General features: G+C 35.7%; 1 long non-coding RNA gene across 1 annotated transcript in view; it reads left to right on the top strand.

Annotated features, from left to right (window-relative positions):
- Positions 1-8,057, top strand: part of LOC105292850 — a 26,172-nt gene extending 18,115 nt beyond the window's left edge. Inside the window, exon 2 of the long non-coding RNA XR_895938.2 lies at positions 7,920-8,057. This is a non-coding gene — a long non-coding RNA (uncharacterized LOC105292850). The remainder of the gene's footprint in view (positions 1-7,919) is intronic.
- Positions 8,058-10,527: the final 2,470 nt, after the last annotated feature.

Here is a 10,527-nt window from a genome sequence, read left to right as displayed (position 1 = left end):
ACAGAAACGTTTGGAGCACAGTTTATCTCTATGCTTGGAACTTCCTTTCTGTTATCTGAATTTCTGGTTAACCTACATTTGTATTTTGGGCCAGGTCACATAGGAGATCAGAGCCCTTACGTATTAGACTCGCTTGGCAAGTTATCTTCAGCAAACTTGCTATGCTGGAGATAGAGTATAACCTTTAAAGGCATTATTTAATAGATTCTTTGAATATTTAGTTATTTGAAAATCTCTCTTCCCCTACAAGTATTTAGTTTTAGGCCATTTAGGTCCATGGAAATATAAGCTGTCTGCAGATGTGGGCCAGCTTAAAAATGGATCATCCCATTACTTCTACGATTCAGTACAAATGTAACATGATCTCTCAAAGACTTACGTGTAGAGTCTCTCTTTTATCAGCTTAAGGTAAAACAGTTTTAATCCAAGTGAATTCTTTAAAGTAGCTTCATTATTTTAAAGCATTTCTTTACTTTGATAAAATTTTTTTTTTATAGATGACGAGTTGCGTTTTAAATGGGCCGGTTTCTTTTCATCGGCCTTACTAATATGCAGTCTACTTCAGGTAGAGTATTAAGGTAGCAATGTGATAAGTGAACATTTTCTGCTGTCCTTATCTTCTTCCTTCTAATTTAAGATACTGGCTTACTTTGTTTTGAAGATCATCTTTCTCACACATCGTGAATAGGTACTTAAAATATTTAGAAATAAAATATGTGTCTATAAACTGTATATAGTTGTTTAAGTTTAAACTGTAATTTGGTAAGCTAGTAAACAGTCTTGCTGGGAAACTAGTTCTTTTGACATGAGATTTCTAAATGTATAGATTAATTTAGACATTATAATTTTTGTTTTCTTTTAAAACCTGGGTGGTATGTGAAACTGCTAAATCCGCCATTGCAATTGGCTTACAATGGATCGAAGTTCCTCCAAAACTTGTCTTTTTAGTTGCAGAGTGTGAATTGCTATTATTTGAAAAATGCTTACTATTCTTTGATTAAGAATTAAGTGTAGCTTAGAATTTTTTTTATCACTTATACTGCATTACTACAGATAAGTGGAATATTTCCAAGTTGTGTGCTTTTGAAAAAATTCACAAAATAACAGCATTTATGTTTAATCTACACTTAGAAATTAGTCAACATGCAAAGTGGTATCTTTTAAGGGACCTCTCATCATTAAATTCAATAATTTAGTATTGCAAACTGTTTTTCATCCTTTAGTAAGTTTCTTTTCTAGTGTACTTGTGTCCTAAATATGCTTTCAAAATACTTCATTTAGAGGAATAGTATACTCACTTTTTAAATCTATTTATTTGTATTGGAAATTTTCATATGCTCCTAGAATTTGGAAATAGAAGAAGGGCCCTTAGAGGTCTGCCTTCCCCTCTTCTCCTGCTTTTTTTCAAGCCACATCACTGATAGGTGGGCTTTGAGCCTCTACTTAAATATTAGCAAAGCTCCTTGCCCAAGGCCTTACATCTGACTGGTAGTGCCTAAGCTAGGACTTGAACTCAGGACTTTCTGACTCCAAAATGTGTGTTCTTTCCTGTATAAGTGTATCATTTCTAGATGCAGTAACTTCTTTTTTCCTATGTGATTTCATTTCATTCTCACAAACTCTCCAGTGTACATTTTACCATCCTTTATTTATAAAGGAAGATATCAAAGTTCAGAGATTAGTTTACCCCGCTTAACACACCTGTTTAAAGTCCTAGAATTAGTATTCCATATCTCATGCTTCTCCCACTGACCTGCTTTCTCTGCCCCTTGGCCAGGGTGAGGGTGGAGGGAGGGGAGAGTGGGATGATGGGAGTTATTCATGAATGAATGTGAATTCTGTTTTTTGTTTATATAAGTATATCATCTGAGATTGCCATTTCTGTAGAATTGGTGGTGGGATTGGAGTGAAATTAGGGGAATGGAACGTGCCCGTGGGAGGTTTCGTGCCCCTGGGAGGCTGGGAGAGGTCCTGTCGCTGCGTGGGTGGGAGCGGGGCCTGCACACACCAGTTTAGATTTCTGGCTAAAGGTGGCGGCGACACGTTGTTTACTGATCATCTTGTCTAAAGCCCAGTGGCATACCCCTGGCCTGTTAAACCTCGAAATACTGGTGTCATTTCCTAAGGTCATTTCCCTACTCAGAAACCTTTAATGATTTTAGGTGTCATTCCCTTCCAATGGAAGTCCCCCATTTGACAGCTGAAACCTTCCACCGTCTGGACCTTTCACTTGGAACCTTCCCGGAGCTCGTCAGAAAGGTTCTCCTGAGCAGGCGGCCCAGCACTCCACATTGCACCTCCTTTGGGCCATCTTTACTTTTAAATGTGTGCCCTTGTTTATGGTTGTTTTCACTTCTTTCTACCCTTCAACTTGTCTTTTTTTATACATAAACCTAAACATCATTTCTTCCTGTAGAAGTCATGTGACTCTTGAAGCTGAATCACGGGGTAACAGGTTGTAGTGTTTGCCGGTTCTTTCATTTCCTGCTCTCTCCCCCTCAGTGGTATTATAAACTTGAACACAGTAGGACTTATAAACAGTAGGACGGCCTTTTCGCTCCCTTTTCTGTTTCTCTCCTTTTTAAACGTTCTCCTCCTCGTCCTCCTCTCCCTCCATTCCCTTTCTCCTTCCCCTTGCCTTCTACCTTCTCCATTCCCTCCTTGTCCTGTTTTTTTTTATTTTTTAATCTTTTCATCAGTTCATCCATTTTTCCTGTCTTTTTGTTTTTCTGTCTGTCTTCCCTTTTTACCTCCCTTCCAGCTGCCTGTTCCTCTGGGCTAATTTTGTGGTAAATTCTTTCTTTGTGTTAAAATGTCTGTCTAAATTCTCGTTGAGAATTTAGCTGGATGTGGAATTCTAGGTCAACAATTATTTTCTCTTAGCACTTTGAAGATGTTTCATTTTTTGTGTCTGTTGATGCTGTTTAAAAGCTTTCCATTTTTGTTCCTATGTAAGTAATGTGCCTTATTCCACTTGCTTTTAAACAGTTTAAAGTGATGTACATAAAATATGACACTTTATTTATCCTACTTGAAGCTAGTGATTCTTGAATATGAAGATATGTCTTTCTTGTGTTCTGGAAATTTCTCAGCCTTTTTCTCTTTAAATAGTGCCTCTCATTATCTCTCTTCCTCTAGAACTGCTCTTAGGCTGTGTTAGGTCTTATTATTCTATTTTTCCTTTCTCAGTCACTCTTCACATTTTCTATTTCATTAATGCTGTAGGATTCTGCATAATTTCCTTTTTCTGTTCTACTTCACAAATTCTCTCTTCATTTGTGTTCAATCTGATGCTTAATTCTCCAAGGACCATATATTTTTTTCTTTTAAAAAAATTTTATTTGGTTCTCTTACAAATGTTTGTCTTGCTTTTTCATAATACCCTGTGTTTTCAGTTTCTTCTTTGAAGGCTGCTGGTTTTAATCTTTTCGGTTGATTGCCTGTATCCGAGGATTGTTCACCTAAAGTTCTCAGGTGGTAATCTTAATAGTTGCTGTAGTTCCTGCTTTTACTTGTAGTGGATTTTTTGCTCGTAGAGTTGGTAAATTTTTATTCTGAGCTTGCAGTGGGTTTTTATCTGTGGGAATCCCACATCACCTGGGTTAAGGAATGTTCCTCCCCCCAATTTTTGTTCCCTCCATCTGCCTAGGGTTCCTGGAATACCACTGGCTTGGGAACATATTTAATGTGAATTTCTTGTCTTGAGGGTCCTGGACCATGCTGATGAACGAATTCAAATTCCGTATCTGTGCTGAGCGTGCCTGGGATTACAGATTTTCATTTTGTAGACAGATTTGCAGATGCCCTCCTCCATGCCAAGACAGACAAGTTTCCTTGTCCTCCTGTACCAGTATACATTTTAAAATAGACTCATCACTGATAGGGGTAGACTATCAATTTCTCTGGCTTTATTCTCAGTAAAGGTGGAGAGGAGAGTGTCTGGGTTTCAATTCCATTGTTATCTCTTGGTTGCCTTTTCTTTTCTATCCAACTGGTATCAACATTCAAGCTTACATTTCTAAATTTCTTTTGTAGTGCAAAAATGTTTTATATTGTTTTGTCATCCATGTTGCTAGAAATTGGAATCCTCATCATATTCTTTTAAATGTGTGTAGTATTATGTTTACTGATTACTTGACTGCTGTTCTCCCTATACCTTTATTGGTGATTGGGCATTTATATGACTGCTTTGTTCAGTAATTCACTAATTCTTTCAACAGATACGTATTAAATAGGCAATTTGAGGTCAAGTATTGTATATGTGCCTAAATGCAAAAATGAAAAACAGTGCTGTTGCATCTTGTTTTAAATATGGGTCTTTAACATCAAGGAACTCAGTTTGTTAAGGAGAGATACACAAATAAATCAGTACAAAAATATAACAATGGAATTTTGACTAAAGGCATTAGGAAATTCTTACAACCTTTTTCTTTTTCTTTTGTAATAACTTGAACATTTTACAGGTGGCAAATAGCCAGGATAGTCTTGCTGAGTACCATACCAGAAATGATTTTGAGAGACAACCTTTTTTTGTATTAAGCTTTTGTCAGAATAGCTCAATATAAATTATATTGAAAAGGAAATCTTTTCTTTGTTACTCATCAGCATTTTGATGGCTGTTGTTATTGAAACAAAGTCCTGGGGAATTTGGGACTAATATCCAATTTTCTTATGTTAACAATATTAACAAGGCAGTGCAAATTTAGCTGTCGCATGTGCTGAAGTGAGCTTGCCTTAATGCTGTGATATACAGGCATTTAAATCTTTGAGCCTTCCATGAGTGTCGTAAAATGTGGCTTTAATGTTTATTTCAAAAGAAATTTTAAAGAGAAACAAGTTCTGTAATTACTTTTAAATATTGGATTGCAATTACAATGCCCTGTTACTTTTTTTTCTCATGAAATATAAGAATATTTTAACAAGAAGTTTTAGTTTCTGTTGAACCTGTCGCTCTGTTTTCACTTTCCTTTATAATTGTCCATTTGAATTTTTTAATGTGGTTATGGACAAAGGCATTCAAGTTGCTTCTGGTTTTCACTGTTGTAAATAGTGCTTTATTGAATAGCTTTATCTATATAGTTTTTGCTTTTTCTACAGAGTTTTGATGAGATGAATTTCCAGTACTGAGATTTTTAAGCCAAAATGTATGTGAGCACATCAATTCTGTATTGTCTGAAGTCTTACAGAGAAATTGCACTCATTAATTGCAATTCACTACCGTGTTCCTTATTGTTGCTTAACTCCTAGAGTATGTTTTGCAAAACTATGAAATGTCTTTAGCATAGTATTCCTAATGATGATAGCATAAATGAGTTTACAAAAGATTACATAACTGTTACTCTGAATGAGATTAGAGTAGTGAGAAATTGTCACTTTAATCCCTTGTTCATTTACTTAAAAAGCATCAGTTTCTTGGTGGGAATACACTGAGAAGGTGCGTTAGGAAGCTGAATATGCCTGTAATTTCATCGAGTTTCGTAACCTCAAGGAAGGAACTAAATCTACACATTTCAGATTTCCTATTTGGGAATTATATTGCTTGGAAAGAAGCAATTTGCCTGTTTTGGGATTTAGACCCCAAAGAGTCAGATTAACTGTCTTTAGAAATTTCAGAAGAGAATAAGGAAATAATGAAGTTAATTAAGAAAAGCTGTTGTGATATATTGGATCATGAGTGATTGCACCAGTCATCATGCTAGGTAAAGTAAATAATATTAAAGCATGTATTTGTATTGTTCAATCTGAACTTTTCTATATGCAAAGCACAGGAAGGTCTTGAGGCGCATACTAAAAAAATTAACTGTCTTAAGACTTGCAGTGTTTTTGGCTTTGTTCTCCTTAAACAATAGTAAGTACTATTGACATGTAGTACATTTGTAAACAGTTATGAATAGAGTATTTTTTAAAGGTATGCTTTAATGTACCTTTTTTTTTTTTTACTAAAAACATAATTTTAATATGACCTTAATTCTCATGGAATATTTGAGTGACGTTTTAATTAAAAGCAGGCAAAGAAAACTTGATTATTTACTGTTTTAGTTTACAAATGTATTAATGTTTATTCCTGGTCTGTATTATCTCTTTGTCAGTAAATAATGGTAATAAAATTTATATATTTGATAGATAAAGTAGATTAAAGATACAGTTCCTTTAACAATTTAATTAAAATCTTTTTCTAACACTAGGGGGCACTCTTGATTTATGAATTCATATCTAAATCAATCTATGCGTAGAATGTGGAATGAGATGAAATTATTTGAAAACATTTTGTTGCAAACTGAGTGTTGCCTTCAGAGAATTTGGATTATCAGGCTCGCTTTGTGTAGCAGTGTAAATATATGTTGATCTTAGTGACATCATAAGGATAGTGAAGCTTATAAAATGAAATATTGTGGATTAGAGGAAGTTAAAGTATTTTTGTGTTTTATTCATTTTCACATTATTTCTAATATACTTTTCATTAAAATTCTAGCACAGTGTTTTGCTCTTAGCAGGTACTTAGGATATATCTGAAGATATGAGGATAAATGTAAGATGTGACTGAAGGCTGCTATCATTAGTAATAGTTATTAAGCATTTGAAAACCAAAACCAGAAACATGTTTTGCCACATCTAGGACGCAGATTTGAGGCATCCTCATTTCTTGTGTTTGCAGTTAGGATTTCGGTGATGCCCACCGCATGTATTTTGCCAGAGTTGTATTTCTTAGGCTTTTGTCTTTGATTAGAAGACTCGTTTGATTTTTAAGCTTTGCATGGATTAAGTAGATAAAATCTGCATCATCACAGCAGCGCACTTACCGAGTGTCAGCATCGCTTTAGGTGCTTTGCACATATTCTTTTCTCCTTGCCACAACTCTGAAGTAGGTACCTGTTATCTCTTTTTTATAGATAAGGAAACAGCACAGAAAAGTTGAGCAGTGTGCTGGCTTTAAACTTAGACAGTCTTGTTCTAGTCCGTGCTTCTAAATCACTATCCTACACTGCTCCTCCAGAGAGAGGAGACTTAGCATCGAGAGAATTATTATTGATATTTCAAACTCAGTTTTTAAAGTGGATATGGTTTTAAATACCTAATTTATAGACACTTATTTTTCTTATGAAAAACACTTTGGAAATTTAAATTTGGAAAGGGGTCTTAAAGTCCATTTACTCCTGTCATTTTACAGAGAGGAGGGAATTCTGTCCTAGATAGGTAAAGCTATTTGTGGAAAAGGATTAGAACTTCAGGTAAATGTTGTGACTTCCAGTAAAGTGGAAAGAAATATGGTGTGAAAAGAATATTTGACTAGAATTTGGGAGAGCTCGAATTTTATTCTTGGCTCCTCATTTACCAGGCTCTGTGCTTAGAGGCTGTTTCTTCGTGTTGTGTGAGTATAATGTCTTCCTTAATTAGTCTTATTGGTAGTTGTGAAGGTCAGTGAGATAAAGTTTATTGAAGATGTTCAATAAACTTTAAAACTATACAAATAAATATATATCGTGGTATCATTTGTTATATCTTTGTAAACTAGATTATCAGCAATGGTAAAATTAGTAGTTGATTTAGAGATGTCATTTAGATCTCTAAAAATTTATTGTTACGCTATGTGTTACTTTGCCACATTTTTTCACACTTTTTTTTACTTAAAACTAAAAAAGTTCTTGCATTTTTCTCACAGTAAGTGAAAAATTATGCTTTTGCTTTGCTGATGAGGAATGTAATGGTAACGCATATTGAACACAGTCTATATGGTATTTCCGGTCATGTGAAAATAGCACACAGGATTGTCCTCAAACTGCATTTAGTGATTTAATCGAAAGAAAAAAGAGTTCATTAAGTTGAAAACATTTATTTCTCGACATGGTGACAGGCATGGAATTGTTTTCTTAAACTTGGAGTAATAAACACACGTTTAAACTTTTGTGTATGTTTTACAGGAATAACGATGTATCTGTGGCCTTGGACGTGAACTAGTGTTCTGTGTTAACATAGCGTTGGGGACCGATGTTGTGGGAAGCATGGACCTAACGAACGGGCAGGCAAGCAGTGTTAACGTCGCTGCTACTGCTTCTGAGGTGAGACATTTAAGAAGTTTCCTTGTGTAGTTTCTTACCTGGCATTGTGACTTTTCTAGCATTATGGTCGGTCACACATTGAGATCAGAATGTGAGAGAAAGAGCTACACATTCTTTAGTTCCTTAAAAAACTCTTTTAATTGCATCATTTGCATGTTGACTGCATCTTCCAAACGGTTAATCCTTATCCATTATCCACTTAAAATACTTGACAAATAATGATTACTTAAAATCCTTTCTTGGGCTTAGTTTTAAAGGACACACAAAATTTCTTTTGCGGATGTTTTTACATTACATGGACCACGAGGGCGATAGTACAGGTGAGGCAGAGAAAGAGTCTCTTATTGGGAATCACGGAATTCTGGACACTGTCTGGATCCCTTGACCCCAGGCCTGCTGCAGGTGATCAGAGGACCACGAGCCTGGAACGTGAAGGGCGACTCCGGGACGCAGCTGAGGGAGTGAAAGATGGAGACGAAGACTGTAGCTCATCTCGCCAATAAATGTGTCGTACTTTTATTTTGGCCTTACCTTTTTTTTCTATTTTGTTTTGTCCATAAATCTTGGTTACTTGCCTGCTTTCCTTAATTACTTTAGCATCTAGCTTCTATATTTTTTCTTTATTTCTCTCTCATTAATATAGGTTGAGAATAATGCCCTTTAACACCTTGGCCTCAAATTTCTTTAATGACTTCAAGCTCATTTTGCCCAAGCCAGTTACTTAGGTCTTGCTAAAATCGAAATTATTTTGAGTCTGTAGTTTCAATTATTTTTCATATGCAGATGATTTCCATATTTTTATCTCTAGCTCTGGCATCTCCTATAAATTTTATTAAGCATTTCTGATGGACCAGACGCTTTACTTACAGTATCAATAAAATCAAGTTACTTACTATTATTCAGCAGTACAACCTGTAAAGAAAATAGTCCAGCCCCTTCCTCTGACTTCTGTTAGCAGCATCACCATCTCTCTCACCGCGGGGAGACTCCACCCACAAAACAGAAGTTCAGTCTTCTGTAATGTAGGGGCACCGAGAGCACTTAGGATGGTCACAGCCCAAGGGCACGGGCTCACCGGAAGACCTGATCATAGGGCTGAACGCTTCTCTTCTCCCCACTCAATACCACATCAGCAAGGCTCCTGTATAGTAGTAAAGGATTGCAGCCGAAAGAACTGCGAGGCACAGACTCTAGCTAAGAAGGAGTTTCTAGGGAAACCCAAAGACAACAGAAAAGACAAAAATAAAGACACCAGAGCAAATGGAACACTCAGACACCCTTAGCAACAACAAACATAAACACGGCATAGCTCCTACCTAGATCAGCTACTTCCCTCAGTTCCTGTTACCCAACACATCATGTCTGGCTTTCAACAAATTATAACACATGCTGAAAGATAGGAAAAAAAGTATAGTTTGAAGAGACAAAGCAAGAAGTGAACCAGACTCAGATTATGGCAGAGACATTGGAATTATCAGACTAGGAATTAACCATGATTAATAATACTAAGGGATCTAATGGAAAAAATAGACAACGTGCAAGAACAGGTGGATGGTGTAAGCAGGGATATAGAAACTTAAGAAATCAAAAAGAAATGCTAGAAATCAGAAGCATTGTGACAAAAATAATGACTTTGGTCAGCTCACCAGTAAACTGGTGACCAGTAGACAGTCAAGGAAAGAATCATGAGCCTGAAGATATATCAACAGGAACTTCCCAAACTGAAATGCAAAGAGAAAATGGAATGAAAAAAAAATGGAACAGAATATCCAAGAACTGTGGAACAATGACCGAAGGTGTAACAAATGCAATATGGGGCTAGTAAAGGAGAAGAAAGAGAAAGGAGCAGAAGAAATATCTGAAGTAATAATGGTTGGGAATTTTCCAGAATTAATGGCAGATCCCTTTCTTTGTAATAATTTTGGCATTTTGCTGTTATCAAAAGGGAGGAGAAAAGTAAAAATGAGGCATAATGACAAGTACTCAAAACCGATGTACAGCTGCTTATAGGTTCACATAGATCTTATACCTTGGTAGTTGAAACTTTGGTTAATTTATTGTGTTGTTAGATGTAGCCTGATATCCTGCTACCACTTAGTAGAGTGTGATCTAAATATTCTTACAGTGATGATGCTCTGATTTCAGCCAACTGGTGCAGAAAACATTTTTATCTCGTAGTACAGATGAAGTGGAAATTGAAAAGAAATAAGATTATCAGAGCCCAGAGGCTCTTTTTGTTCTATGTACAGCAACAGCAAATTCAAACTTAAAACAGTAACTTTACAGCAGAAAACACATTTGCAGTAGGAAGAACAGTATCAATTGTACTGTCACAGACAACATTCACTTAAATAAGACTGAAGTTCTGAATGTTTTCTGGTGGTTTATATTATGAAAATAATTTGTCTTTTTCTTAGTAAAAATTAGTTTTAAAAATTATAAATAGATGTATCCTTCTCTCCTAACTTTT

Source organism: Pteropus vampyrus, unplaced genomic scaffold, assembly GCF_000151845.1.
Source record: "Pteropus vampyrus isolate Shadow unplaced genomic scaffold, Pvam_2.0 Scaffold65, whole genome shotgun sequence".
Lineage (NCBI taxonomy): Eukaryota > Metazoa > Chordata > Mammalia > Chiroptera > Pteropodidae > Pteropus > Pteropus vampyrus.
The sequence above is the reverse complement of the archived record's forward strand: the minus strand, read 5'-3'. Positions and strand labels throughout refer to the sequence as shown.